The following is a 15215-nucleotide window of genomic DNA, read 5'->3' as shown; positions in this document are numbered from 1 at the left end:
GAAACCCGGGACAGTTTAATCGCATTTTTTTTTTCAAAGTAACTTGTGACTCCAGCCAGTGAGAAACATAGTCAAAAGATCCTGGGCAAGCCCGGCCCATCGGAAATCAGGTGGGGAGGTGCCCTGTGTGAGGATGAAGTCATCCTTACCTCTGACTTTGTGATCCCAGATAACAGACCGCACAGCCTTGCCAGCCTCTGGTGCCTCATGACTTCTGACTCTCCACCCTGGTCTTCAACCCCTGAACTCCCACGACAGAATTCCCGACCTCCATATGGATGGAAAAAGTGAAGCTATTAGGGCAAAAACAAAGCAAAACAAAAAACAAATTCCATGCCAGGCAAGAGCCCATATATCAGTCATTGAACAGGCTTATACTACACGTGAGGGGTAGGTCCAACCAAGCCCACAGGAAATCTCAAGGAGTGGGAATGTAATGAAAGGGAAAGTCCCATGCTCAGGAAGATAATATTAATCCCAAAGGAACAGCGACTGCACAGGCAAAAGCTGAATTATAGAGTATCAAAATCGAGGAGCCGAATGGTATCCTCTCCTTTTCTTTTATGTGGGCCTGGCCAGATGAGGGGTCTACACCCACTGAACACTTCCCACTCTTCAAGCACCCCCCCCACCCCCCCCAACCCCCCAACCTGGGCTTTACCCACACTGTACTAAGTATGCACTTTAAAATCAGCCACTTTTTTGAAGGGTCAAATCCAGTGACCCATCCTTAACCTCGTGTCTTTTTGATCTCCCTGCAGCATCCTGACCTACCGGCCTTCCCTTTGCCTCTCTGGCCTCCTCTGCTGACCCTTTTTGTCCTTTGAGGACAGTAACTAGATTCTTCCAACTCTTTATCTCTCATTCCCCCACGGGTGCTACCTTCTGACTTGAACCTGGAAGGTCCAGATTTTATGGGGCCTGAAGTTCGTTTAACTCTTGAGGGAGCTTTTTAAAGAGAAATGATAACAACCTACAGACACAACACTAGGTATGTGTCCTTGGTAGTGTCTGGGAAAGTAAGGGGCAGCAAAACTTGAGCTCCAAGGCAAATCCACTTCTGATTTCACCTCCGTGTCACAGACTCTTAAATCTTAAATTGTCTCTGTAATATCTCAGGTCCAAATTAAGTGTCCAAGGGTCAATTCTTCTTTCTCTTAAAACTAGGACTCTTCCTGCCTGCACCTCTTAAGACCTGATTTTTAAAATTTACAATCAAGGGGTGCCTGGGTGGTTCAGTCAGTTGAGCATCTGATTTTTGATTTCAGCTCAGGTTGTGATCTGATAGTTCCTAAGATTGAGCCCTGTGTCAGGTTGGGATTCTCTCTCTCTTCTCTCTGTCTCCCTCCCCTCCCTCTCAAAATAAATAAACATTAAGAAAAAATAAAATAGGGGCACCTGGGTGGCTCATTGGGTTAAGAATCTGACTTTGGCTCAGGTCATGATCTCACAGTTCATGAATTTGAGCCCCAAGTTGGGCTCTGTGCTGGCAGCCAGGAGCCTTCTTGGGATTCTCTCTTTCTGTCTCTCTCTCTCTCTCCCCCTCCCTCCTCAAAATAAATAAACTTTAAAAAATAAAGTAAAATAAAACTCACAATCCCAGCTTTCCTCTGGTTCTTTTTCTCTTCTAAATTCCTTAGATCTAAGTATTTGCCAAACTTGCTCTTTCCACAAGTCATGTCTCTTACATCTGTACTTTGTATGCACATCCATTAACCCCAGTTAGAGGAAGGAGGAGCTGATACTTGCTGTTGGCCATGTGTCAGGCATCACACTTGATTCTCACAACAATTCTAGAAACTCTCCATTCTGCATTTTCTAGCTTACAGAAGTTAAATTGGACTCCAGAGTCCACTCCTTGGCATCAGTACACGAAGAAAGCAGAGATCTTCAGTCTGATGCTGGCTGCTTCCTACCTCCCCCTCCTGCAGTCTGAAGTGTTCTATTGTGCCCAAACAGCATTGTGTGCTGGTCCTGAATGTGTCAGCCTTAATTTTTGGCTCTTATTTACGTTTTTTAAAGTTTATTTATTTTGAGAGAGAGAGAGAATGCATCGCAAGTGAGTGGAGAAGGGGCAGAGAAAGAGAGAGAGCGCTCGCTCGAGCCAGTTGGCGAGGGACAGATAGAGGGGAGAGAATCCCAAGCAGGCTCAGTGCTGTCAGTGTGGAGCCCAGAGCCCAACGCAGGGCTCAATCCCAGGACGGGGAGATCACAACCTGAGCCAATATCAAGAGTCAGAATCTCAACTGACTGAGCCACCCAGCACCCAATTTTTGGCTCTTTTTATATGGTGTGCAAATGAGGTGGCCAAAAAGTAGTTGAGTAGCACAGAGCCCAAGTCTGAAATACAGTCAGTGTCCCCACGGATTTGAATCAAAGGCTGCAAATCTGATGGGCAGTTTGTTCTTCATCTGTTTATATGCAGATTGTTAACCAAGCCTTCATCTCACCTAAGTTTGTGCTTGGGAGTTAGGGTCTGCTGTTTGTCTTCTGTACCCCAGAAACGCCAGCAGCCCTCTCTGGGAGGAAGGCTGGAAAGACTCCTGAAGCCAAGTGTGTTCCAAGTCAGCCCAGGCCCTGGAATTTGTGGCTTGGAGGAAGCTGCTGTTTGACCGCAGGGACATCTGAGCAGCAGGGAGTGTGGCCGGCACGCACTCTTCCAAGCAAGCTGACCTCTCTGGAGCGTGTTCTAGCTTAGTGTGGCCCAGGCCACGAGCCTCACAGGTGCCAGCTCCGACCCTGCAGAAGAACTTCTCTGTCTGCGGTTTGCTTTTCCCTCTCCCCAGACTTTCCTTTCCAGATGGCAGATGGCTCCTTTTCCTTTGCCCAGTTCATTTTTTCTCTTCTGGCTTCACTTCTTCAGCCCTGAGAAGCTTTCGGTTTCTCCTACATCAAGCATTTTGTATTTGAATCTGTCATTAGGAGCCACTAAACAAAACCTTGAAACCAAAATGAATCAAATGTCAGAATCCATCCTTTTAAAAACAAAACAAAACTTTCAGTTCTAAAGCAGGCGTGTTTGCTTAAGGAGTTAAGTCTAATGCATGAGCTGACTTACTGGGCCCTCTAAGGAACCACAATGGACACAACGAAATAAGTCCCCTCTGGCATAGGATTGAGGCATCAAACTGATTTTTTAAAATCTCTTTCTCTGATGCAGACTGAGATTTACTTAATCTTTGTTCTTAAAATATAGCTGATGAGATCAGTTGTTCAGTATTTAGATTATAGGCTCTTAAAATTGGACACTGCAAAAGAAACTAACTCTACCAACTCTAGATTTAAACAGACTTGCAGACAAATGCAAAGACTCACCAACCCTTCTAGTAAGAGCCATGTCTAAGAGAAATCACTAGGCCTTGTTCCATTCAAAGGTTGAAAAGTGTAAAATAAATAAATTCAACAGAATTGTTGCCGTCACCATGAATGTGAATTTGCATCGCATACCTTATTGGCAAAATGCAGACACTGGGTTGCTATAGTTTTCTAGACAACTTTGAACTGAGAAGATGATGTTTTCTTGTTGCAGGCTAAGAAATGTAGACAGTAAATTGCTTTTAAGTGTAGTAAATAATGACTGGGCTCTGATTATGAAGAGGGAGAAAACTTTTTTTGTGGGTGCTAACAAGTGATTTCTGAAAAGTTTTAAATAGAAAATGCTTTCACATGTGATGTTGATATCCATGGTAACATCAACAGGCATTTCTCTTGCCAGAAGTAAACACAGGTACTTGGTCAACAACAATGCCTGATTTGTTTGAGGATAAGAGAGATTACAGACAATCCCTACCAACATGTAAGAATGAGGTAATTAGGCAGCTGATGACCTTTTTCTCCTGCTGTCTATGTTTCCTTAGAGCACATTGTTCATTTGCTTTTTAAGGTGTATGTGTGTGTGCGTGTGTGTGCGTTTTGGAGACCAGGATGGAAGCGGAGACTAAGGTAAGAGAAATAGTGTACACATTACTGAGGCTCTCCCTCATCCAGAAAACCCTCAGCTAGTCCTTTTCTTAGCTTACAGTTGATACAGTGCTTAGAAAACCGCTCAGTACTGTTTGAAAATGTAGGTACTGGCTGTTATAACATTCAAATTTTCAGGAGAAAAATACCTTTAAAATACAACATGAAAGTGTATTACTTCTTTCCACTTACCACCATCAAAAAACAAGTATGTGAGTCTCAGTGAGAGGAATTAAGTTAACGAGGATGTCAGATGCCAATTTCTTTTGCTACTGGTTTTAACTGTTTTAAATTGTTTATCCTTTGAAGAAGTTAGAAGAACAAAGAGTAATTTGAAACCATAACACTCACAGTTACAGGCAGTCAGCAAACAGAAACTCAATGAATCAACGATATTGGTATGTGGTGGTGGTGATGGTGTGTGTGTGTGTGTGTGTGTGTGTGTGTGTGTGTGTGTGTACTTCCCTGGGGAAATAATATGTGCAATCTTGTACAAGATGTATGGCATATAAAGGTGGGCAAAAGGACATGTTGGTGACTTAGCAATTTTGTAAAGCCCTTTTTATTTCCCTTGCAAATTGAGTTTGTACTTAGTTTAGGGACCAATTATGCACAACACTTCGGCGCTAAGCTTCTATTTCCAATAAGATGGTAAATACTTCGGGTATGATAGGAAATAATAAAACCAGCCCGTAACAATTAGCATCTTAGTATTACTTAAGCCAGATACCTAGAAAGAATTCAAATGGACCCTTTTTTGAGAACGACAGTAAGCCTTTTGGTGGCAATACCATTCATTATTCACGTTTTGACAGGCCTTGGCAGCAAGGAAGATCCCCACCAAAACATGCAGCATCACAATTAGCTCATATTTGCATCTCTTTGTGGGCCTGACCAGGCCAAACCTGAACAGGGCTGTGTTGGGGTTAAACCCTGGACTTCTCTGTTCATCTTCACTCCTAACTCCTGGCCCCCTCCTGAAGAAGGAGGTTCTTATATTTAATCTAACTCAGAGAGGTGATATTAAACATCCAGCCATTTGTAGTTTACAATAAATGAAAGACATTCCCCTCACATTTCTAAGTTTCTTTTACCTGGTGTTTTTTGTGCACATGATCAACTTTTCTGTGTTAAACTGTATATTGAGCTATAAAATGGTGGTGATTTCTCAGGATGAGGCTACAGAAAAGAGCAAATAATTTTACTTTTAATTTTTCTCGAAATGTTGCTGATATCTGAAATTAAACCTAGGCTCTTTCCCCACTGCACCTCTTTGCTGAAGGCACGGGTACGTGAATTTCTGGAATATTTGCATTTTGAGTTGTGTCGTGTTTCCTGTGGGGTGATTACTAGGCACTGGCTCTCCGGGTGTCCTTTTTACACAGGGGCAGAGGGGATGTGGGCAAACACACAACTGAACACAGGACTTTAACTTACACTATGCAATGGAATCATCTTTATGTTGGAAATTGTGCCCCCACCCATCCCCAAAAAGGACAATTTCTCTTCCCAGGGAAATTGAATACCATCTCACTGTAGATTCTTATTCTCCCCAAGTTTGGGGTCACAAAGACACATCACATTTGTAATTTCAAGAGGAATATAAATAAGGGAAAGCAGAGAAAATGCTAGCTGTTCATCCGTCTTCATTTCCCCTCTACCTTCCGGCCCCCTTATCAAAGATTTGAACATATCTTCTAGCTTTGCATTCTTTTCGTTATAAGCATGCCCTTTTCAGACTTGGTCTCAATAAGGAGACTAATTTCCAAAGGCGCCTATTTGCTTGCTGGGCACAATCAGGTTAAACCTTGTCTACTGGAGGGGAGGGCAGAGGAAGGAATTCTGCCCTGGCAGCGTCCTGCACAGGAGCTCATAAAAAAGGGGGCCCCTTGTGATCCTCAGGCTCATGGTACAGAGTCTACAGAAATCAAGTTGATGGCTCAGAGACCTTTGTCCTATGTGACAGGCTAGGTAGAGCCACCATAAAGAAATCAGAGGGGCTAATTCAGAAGGCTGAAGCAGGGATGGGGGATATAGGGGGCAAAGGGGAACAAGGAAGATTATGACTCACTCCCAAATTTTTATTGGCATCTAGATTTTAAAAATGTTTTTCTAATGTTTATTTTTGAAAGAGAGAGAGAGAAAAAGAGAGAGCACGAGCAGGGGAGGGGCAGAGAGAGAGAGGGAGACACAGAATCTGAAGCAGGCTCCAGTCTTTGAGCTGTCAGCACAGAGCTTGAACTCTGGGCTTGAACTCACGAAATGCGAGATCACGACCTGAGCTGAAATTGGCGCTTAACCGACTGAGCCACCAGGGCCCCTGGCGTCCAGATTTTTAATAGTTGATAAAAATTAATCAATTTTTAAAGTAATCTCTACACCTAATGTGGGGCTCGAACTCACGACCCCAAGATCAATAGGTGCATGCTTCACCAACTGAGCCAGCCAGGTGCCACAGCATCCAGGTTTTTAACAAAAGTTACATCTTCTACTTTAGCCAAAGCTCTAACGAGATTACCACCAAAGACATCTTCCGCATGCATTTGTATTCCATGTCAAAATAAGCTGATTTCTTCTTCATCAGGCTGCAACGATCAAAACTGCAATAAAGGACTTTACCAGGATTGTGTTCAAATTCTCATGACCATGAAACACTCATGCACCCCACTGCTTGGGTGCCTACTTATAACCCACACATTTGAGCGCTAGGTAAATGGTTATTAATTTATTAGTTCTTTTCTTTCTCAAAAATGGGAGCACTCAGGTTGGCCTCCAGATGTTCGTATCTCCTTAAGGTCATATACTAAACTGCTAAACCTTCTGACCAACAATTTTCTCCCGAGAATTGAATAACCTAGAAGCTATAGACAAATTCTGTCTCTTTGTCCAAATTCACACTAGTCCTAGTTGGTAAAAAGGAATTGAGCATTCTGTTGAATGACCGGTAGGGGAAAGGAGTGTTAAGATTCAGAGCCTACAAGGAAATAATATTGTATTCATATTGAAGATGTGATTTATGTGAGGTTTAGTTTGACAACATGGATTTGGCCATTTCCACTGACCCAGCTGTGGTGGCAGGGTGGTAAAATATACTCTTCTGTACCCAACACACATAGACACATGCACAAGACATTCCAATTTGGAGCTGAAGGCTGGCCCCTTGCACACTCAACTGCAATAGCATGTTCGGCATACTGGTCCCTCTCCTTGTCCCACACCATTCAGTCCCAGGATTTGCATAGACTTTCTCCCCATTAAATCAAAAAGTTTGAGGGGCACCTGGGTGGCTCAGTCGGTTAAGTGTCCGGCTTTGGCTCAGGTCATGATCTCACCGTTCATGAGTTCAAGCCCCTCATCGGGCTCTGTGCTGACAGCTTGGAGCCTAGAGCCTGCTTCAGATTCTGTGTCTCCTTCTCTCTCTGCCCCTCCCCCTCTTGTGCTCTGTCTCTCTTTCTGTCAAAAATAAATAAACATAAAAATTTTTTTAAAAAATGTTTGAGAGCAGGGCTGTTTTATTAATCTTTATATCCCATGGCACATACTGTCAAAATTCTGACAATGGTTGGTTGCAGTGTCTGTCAACTACACTTGGGCCTCATCACCAGTAAATGACACGAGTGGGCCTCATCCTTCAAAGTGAGAGGCTCCACCAATGATAATCGCCATTACTGACAAAACTGAATGCTTTTTGTACACAAGGCACAGGGAGAGCCACACAAACATTCTGTCCTCAAGGGGCTTCCCTAATCCAGAAAGGAATCCACCAGATCAAGTTCTTTGAAGCAGGATGTAAGAGCACACAGAGAGAACGGCCAGCTATGGTAACATTTTATGGGGAACCAAAGACATGGAGGCATGCATGGGCCAGTCACGCGAAACCTCTCCGAAGACATGTTGATGATCCACAGAAAGCCATGTGGCTGGTGCCCGACTGAAAAACACTTTCAGCTCTGACATGGTTTGTGGAGAAGACTGATTGGGATTGAGTTCTGGCTTCTGAAATCAGATACAGAGGACTGGGAATCAAAGCATGAAGCTTGGATCCTCTCCTTCTCTCAGGGCTTCACCACTGAGCTGTGGATTCCGGATTTCAAAAGAGAAGAGACTAAGCATGCCCAGGTAAGCCAGCTGTCTGGCTCTGTCACTGCCTGGGTAAACTGCTTCCATAGGCTGTGTGTACAGGATTTCAAAGAGGCTACTGTAAGGAAAAGAGATACTCAAACAATGAAAAGTCAGCGCACTAGTAATTTAATTAATCATGAAGTTTTTCTTAATTAATTGGGTGATCTCAGCTCACTATGAACAGAAATTCACATAAAAATGAGCTAAAAGGACTAAACAGAAAGAGTTCTTCCTAGAATAAGTAAGTCAAGGTCAGTGTTAAGGTCACTGGCAAGGAAGTCTGGAGTGGCTTGAACTGAGGCTACTTGTGTCTTGGGGAAAAAAAGACTCGTTTTCATTGCTGTAGTCATGAGCACAAATAGTGACTCCAAAAGCTTGAAAAGCAAAGACAGCACAATGACTCTTATTATGTCACTGTAATTTTTTAAAAGGACAAAGAGGCAAGTTAAGACTAGAGTCTGCTATGAAGCTTTTATACTTTCTCTTCCATTGGCAGTTTAGGCAAGTTATCAATCTCTCTCTCTCTCTCAACATATATATGTGTGTATATGTGTATATGTATGTGGGTATATTTATGATATGTGTGTATCTATCTACCTATCATCTATAGTTGGACTTGTAGCTATTCATTTGCAATTTCTAACCAATTTCTCTTAGTTTTTGGCTGGCTTAATTGAAGGAAAATGTTAACCAAACTTTACAAAGAAAATATAGGGAGGCTTTTAGATAAATAAATTTTAGAGAATATAAAAATATATTTTTATACGAAATATATATAATATATATATACGAAATCTAAATGATAAACTAAAGGTCTGGCCTTGTCTGATGGTCAACATCGGTGCAAGAAGAAATTGTTAGACCCACTTCAGGGACCATCTGGACCTCCGGAGGGTATTAGTGGAATCAGGTGAGGAAAAGTCAACATGGGTAAACAGACTGGTCCTTCAGCAAATACTCATGACTGTTTAAACTTAAACTTACTTAAACTTTTTTTCGACTCACTTGATTGTACCAGTGATTATTATAGTAACCATTGCCATGGTAAAACTCAGTTCTCAAACATCATCTGGGCTTTTTGCTGCTCCTATTATTGAGGCAAACTAGTTAGAAAATTTCAATCCGCAACATTTTCTGCGTTTTGACCTAAGGGAGGGGAGGGGTGAGGGAACAGGAAACAGAGGATTTGAGAACAATGTAAACATCCATTATTTATTTGGGGAATTCTTTAAAGATTTAAGCTATTTTATTAATTTAAGAAGTGTGCATTAGGAAAAATTTGACCAGCTCATAAAATAGCTTTATAGATTGAAAATAACTTATTAGAAATTATCAATGTACAAGTATAATTTATTTTAAGCAGTCTAAGTTGTTACAATAAATGAACTATATAATCAGCTACGTTTTAAGAAATCCAGAGTAGCAGTATGGAATAGTAGTATATACTTATTTATGAGAAGGGGGGGCGGGGAAATTGAGACAGTAGAAACCATTGGTTTTAAGCTAAAATAAAAGTGTTTTGTTTGGGGGGTACCTGGGTGGCTCAAGTCGGTCAAGCCATCCAACTCTTGATCTCAGCCCAGGTCTTGATCTCAGGGTTGTGAGATTAAGCCCCACACTGGGCTCCACATTGGGCATGAAGCCTACTTAAAAAAAAAAAAAAAAAAAAAAAAAGTGTTTTATTTGGGGCTTAACTTCTCTTAGTTTCAAATAGCTATTTAGAAAGCTGAGAGAAAGGAGAGAAAAGAACCTAGTTTAGTGAAATGCAGATTTTCCTACATGACTTCTTTTTCTAACTAGCCTCATATCCTAAACTAGTTATGCCTCTTTAGTTGCCCTTTTTCTTCCTTACTTACTTCAGTTGCCCTAATTCTTACTAATAGAAACTTGTTCGACTTTACACTTTCTTGCATTTCTGTGTTTCCACATACAAACCAGTTTCTTTCACATGCTAGGGAAGGGATTTGGTTATTTGCAGGAGTGAAGCCAGTGTTATCATAAGCTTTACCAAAATAAGCCCTTGATTGCCACCCTGGTGCAAAAGGGAAAACTTGGCAGAATCCTACCTGCATTTCTAGACAAAATATCCTAATAATTTTTTTTTTATTATGAAAAATTTGTAACAGGAAGAGTTAAAAGACTGGTACAACAAACCCCCCCACATCCACCCATTTCAATTGCTAACATACTGGCATATTTACTTTAAAACATCTTTCTCTTCTTCCTTTTTCTCTCCAGCTTTCTTTCCACATACATAAGTACATATGAATGTATATATTTTTGCTGAGCCATTTAAAAGTAAATTGTAAGCATCATGCCACTTCTCTTTAAATGCTTTAGGCATGGATCTCCTATAAGGCTATTCACCTACAGATATAATAACATACCTAAAAAAACTAACAGAAAGTCCCTACTAGCATCAAACATACATTCGAATTGTTCTTGTTCCCCAAACGTCTTCTGTAGTTATTTTCTGAACTGTGATCTAAAGTATTTTATTTAAAACTTTTTTTTAATGTTTATTTATTTTTGAGAGAGTGAGAGCAGGGGAGGTGCAGAGAGGGAGACACAGAATCCGAAGCAGGCTCCAGGCTTTGAGCTGTCAGCAGAGCCCAATGAGGGGCTCGAACTCACAAATCGCGAGATCATGACCTGAGCAGAAGTCGGATGCTTAACGGACTGAGCCACCCAGGTGCCCCATAAAGTCTTTTATTTTATAACAGTATTTCTAAAATATTTTTTCTTTTGTGGCTCACGTTTTGGAGAGACCAAGTTAATTATCTTGTAGAATGTTCCAGATTCTGGATTTGTCCAATTGATTCCTCATGGTGTAATTTAAACTTGTATTTTAATCCCCTCTATTTTCTATACACTGGAAGTAAGGGCAAAGGCTTGAGTAGGCTTAGGTTAAACACTTCCAACAGGAATATCTCATGAGTGATGTTGCATAATTATATTGCCTTATATCTGGAGGCACATGATTATCAGGTTATTAGTGATGCTAACTTGATCACTTGAGTTGGATGGTAAGCACAAATCTTTTATTTTTTAAGAGATTTTATTTTTAAATAACCTCTACACCCAACGTGGGGCTCGAATTTACAACCTCGAGATTAAAGGTCACATGCTCTACTGACCTGAGGTAGCCAGGTGCCCCAACACAAATCTCGTATTAATGGTACTTTTTCCTTTGCAAATTGAGTAGTATGTAAGGTCATACTTTGGTATTATGACATAATCTGTTTTCCTTCAATCTGATGGTTTTAGCATCAATTGGTGATCGCTGTGTGAATCAGTATTAAGTGGGGGCTGCAAAATGGTGATTTTTCTAATTCTGCCAATCTTTCTACATTTAAAAAAAAAGTTTATACTTGAGAGACAGTACACACGCATGTGCAAGTGGGGGAGGGGCAGAGAAAGAGGGAGACAGGATCCAAAGCAAAGCAGGCTCTGCACTGATAGAGAGCCTGATGCAGGCTCGAACTCATGAACTATGAGATCACGACCTGAGCCGGAAGTCAGATGCTTAACTGACTGAGCCACACAGGTGCCCCTCTTTCTACATTTTTTAACAGGCCATTCTTCTGTAAACATCCTAGTATCTGATGTAACATCCTAACAATTTAGAATAAGTTATACATATACTGCCTTTGTTAACTCCTACCAATGAAATGGCAGTGCAACCACCAAATGCTTTATTGAATTCTGTATCAAAAAAACTGAACAAATGTTTATTACATGGCTCCTTAGAAAGAATTATGCATGGAGTTGGGAACACAGGGTAAATAAGAAAGCATACACCGTGTCTTCCTTAAGAGCTTAGAGTCTAGCCATAATAAGTATACGCTCCTCAAAGGAAAGAACTGTAATTATCTGCCTAAAACTTTAGCTAGGTTTTCATAAAGAGCTTCCTAATATAGAATTAGAAATCATTTAGGGGGAAGACAAAAATAAAGTTACATTATATAAATAATTTGGGTATGTTGTTATTCTAAAAATTTCATCATTTCGAAATTTTTTTAAATGTTTATTTTGAGAGAGAGTGTGTACATCCAGAGGAGAGGCAGAGGGAGAGACAGAATCCCAAGCAGGCTCCACGCTGTTAGCTTGGAGGGGGTGGGGGGACTCGATCTCATCAACTATGAGATTATGACCTGAGCTGAAACCAAGAGTTGGACGCTTAACCAACTGAGTCACCCAGGTGCCCCTCATCCCTAAAGTATTTATATAAACACATACACCTTTGCTTTACAAAAGCAAAGCGATATGGAAGTCTAAGTCATGGAAAGTTACTTTTGTCTGAGATCAACAAAATGGTATCTTGTCCCTTTCATCGTCCTTATGAATCAACAATTCATGATCAACCATGGTTGCAGAAAGCTCACATTCCTTTACAGAGGATATTCATGACAAACCCTAGATTTGGTCCAAACAAACAAACAAACAAAAAAGTGTTTGGCTTTTTTTATGTTTAAGTTTTTTTAAAGTTTATTTATTTTGACAGAGACAGAGACTGCGTGATCAGGGGAGGTGCAGAGAGATTGGGCGAGACAGAATCCCAAGCAGCCTCCTCACTGTCAGCACAGAGCCCGAAGTGGGCCTCAACACATGAAACCTAGAGTCAGATGCTTAACTGACTAGCTGCCCAGGGGCCCCAGTGGTTTTGTTTTTTTATGAAGTTTCATTTGTAAAAATGTCACTGAAATTCCTAGCTCTGATATTAATCCAATTTACTGCACAGAAATAGAGTCCCAGTTCTTGGACTGGGTCTAATTTCCTTTCCTTGTATCCATAGTCTTCTCTTCCCATATCAGAGTTACCACCAGAATACCAAATAGTTCTCACTTCATTTATATAAACTACTAAGAGTTAACTTTCATTTCGCAAAACAAAGATGAACTGCACAGTTTTCTGTACATTTAAGAAAACCACTTGGCAATTTATTATAAAGGCCCATTTCTGCCAGAAACCTTTTGAGCAGGAAACCTTCAATGGGAACATGGAGTATGAATTCATCTTTTTTCCTAAGTTTGTTTATTTATTGGGGGGGTGGGGTGGGGAAGAAAGCATGTGCACAGAAGTGGGGGAGGAGCAGAGAGAGAGGGAGAGAATCCCAAGCAGGTTCTGTGCTGTCAGTGCAGAGCCCATTGTGGGGCTCTATCCCATGAACTGTGAGATCATGACCTGAGCCAAAACCAAGAGTTGGCTGCATAACTGAGCCACCCAGACGCCCCTTTGGAATAGAATTTAATAAAAGTCTTCAAAAAGAAGGAAGTTGTTTGTGTTGTCTACTTTCGTGTCTTGCTATATTGTAACAATAGTAAAGAACCTGTGGCCCTTGGAAAAGCTTTGAGCCAATGCAAAATATAACTGGCCTTTTGATTAGAAAGTAGCTTATTCACAACTGGGTAGTCTGAGCCAATATAAAAATTTGCAGTCTTACAGGTGGAAGATGTTTTAAATGGCTAAATATGGTTAGAATTGAGTGGTGAAGGATCTTACGTGGTCTCAAGTCTCCTAAGCAACTGGAAGTTTCAAGGAAAGAGCTACCTGGCAAAAGATATTTAGGAATATTATTACAAAATACAGGCATTCTTAATACTTCACAAAAATTAGTACAAATTATATACAAATGTTACACTTAACTATTAGATCATTTGCTTTTATTTTTCACATCTACAGTCATCTCCAGTGAAGGAATAAGGAGACTGGGCACATTTTGAGGTAGACACATTATTCTTCAAATTAACAATTCCATGATTGAAAGACACTTACATGTAGCCTTTCCAATATGCTAATTTTACTTTATATAGCACTTATCAGGTTCACATGATTTCTTTTTCAGAACAGTTTTAAGATAAGTAGATTGGAATATATTGTAGATATATGAAATACACCTAATATGAATCTATTTTAGGGTGAATGGATTATTTTTTGAACCAAAAAGACCTTTAATACACATTGTACTTGAGGAGAAGAAATGCCATTTTTGACACATTGATTTCATTATATAGTTGAAATGGCAGGATTTAAAGGGAAATTCATATATTTAGTTGCGAATAACTTACCTGGCCTTACGCTTGGAAATGGGGGTTGTCTAAGCCAGTTTAATGTATCTTTGGGCCTTCATATCTTCACCTGTAAAAATAAAGACCTTGAACAGACCATCTCTAAGGAAGCATCTAGCTTCACACTCTGATGGGACAAGCTTGGCTAACATTATTAGTGCAGTGCACTTTGAATATGGAAAAGATGGTTCTTAAAGTCTAGCAGATTTCAGATAAATTGCTTCTACAAGCCCTGGTCCTTCCTGGGCCCTACGATTTGGAAGCTTTGGGGCTATTTAATTAAACAAGGAGGCCATTAGATTGAGGTGGTTTTAAAGACTTGGTAGCCTACATAAGCAACCCAAAACCCAAGCCTGAAACACCTCAAGGTTAAATCAAAATCTAAGGATAATGACAAATAGTCAACAAGTCCTTCCTAAATAAGGCAACGCTTCAGCTATAGCCAATCAAATCATTTCCTTGCTTTGCTTCCACTCTTCTAAAATGTCTTTTCCCTAGCTCCTGTTGGTGGAGGGATCCTAACCATTTCTAATTTGATCTTGCCTGATTTGAGTCCATTTTTATTCAAGTAAACTCTTAAGTTTTTCTTTTTAGTACACTCCACACCCAATGTGGAGCTTGAACTCATACCCTGAGATCAAGAGTCTCATGCCCTACTGACTGAGCCAGCCAGGCGCTCCTGGTAAAATCTTCCTTGAAAGCCACCAGCACTACTTAAAAGTCTTAAAAGTGAATATATACTTTGAGGGCTCATCTTCACTTCTAAGAATTGAACTCAAGGAAATAACTACGTAAGTGGACAAAGATGGATGCATGCAGGTTAAAGAATATTCAAACTAGACCTTATAATATAAATAACTGGGAACTAAAGAATCTCTAACTCCAGGGGAGTTAGGTGGTCCCATGCAGTACTTACAGACTTGGGAAGTTATTTTATCTTCAATTTTTTGAAGTTATCTTCTAATTTTTTTCTACAATGAATATAAATTACTTTCCTGACCAAGTTAATATACCACTGGCTAATATGTTAACTCTTTCTTTTGCACATTTACTCACTACTCAGAA

Source organism: Panthera onca, chromosome B1 (genome assembly GCF_046562875.1).
Source record: "Panthera onca isolate mPanOnc1 chromosome B1, mPanOnc1 haplotype 2, whole genome shotgun sequence".
In the NCBI taxonomy this organism is placed as follows: domain Eukaryota; kingdom Metazoa; phylum Chordata; class Mammalia; order Carnivora; family Felidae; genus Panthera; species Panthera onca.
This window is presented reverse-complemented; position numbering follows the sequence as displayed.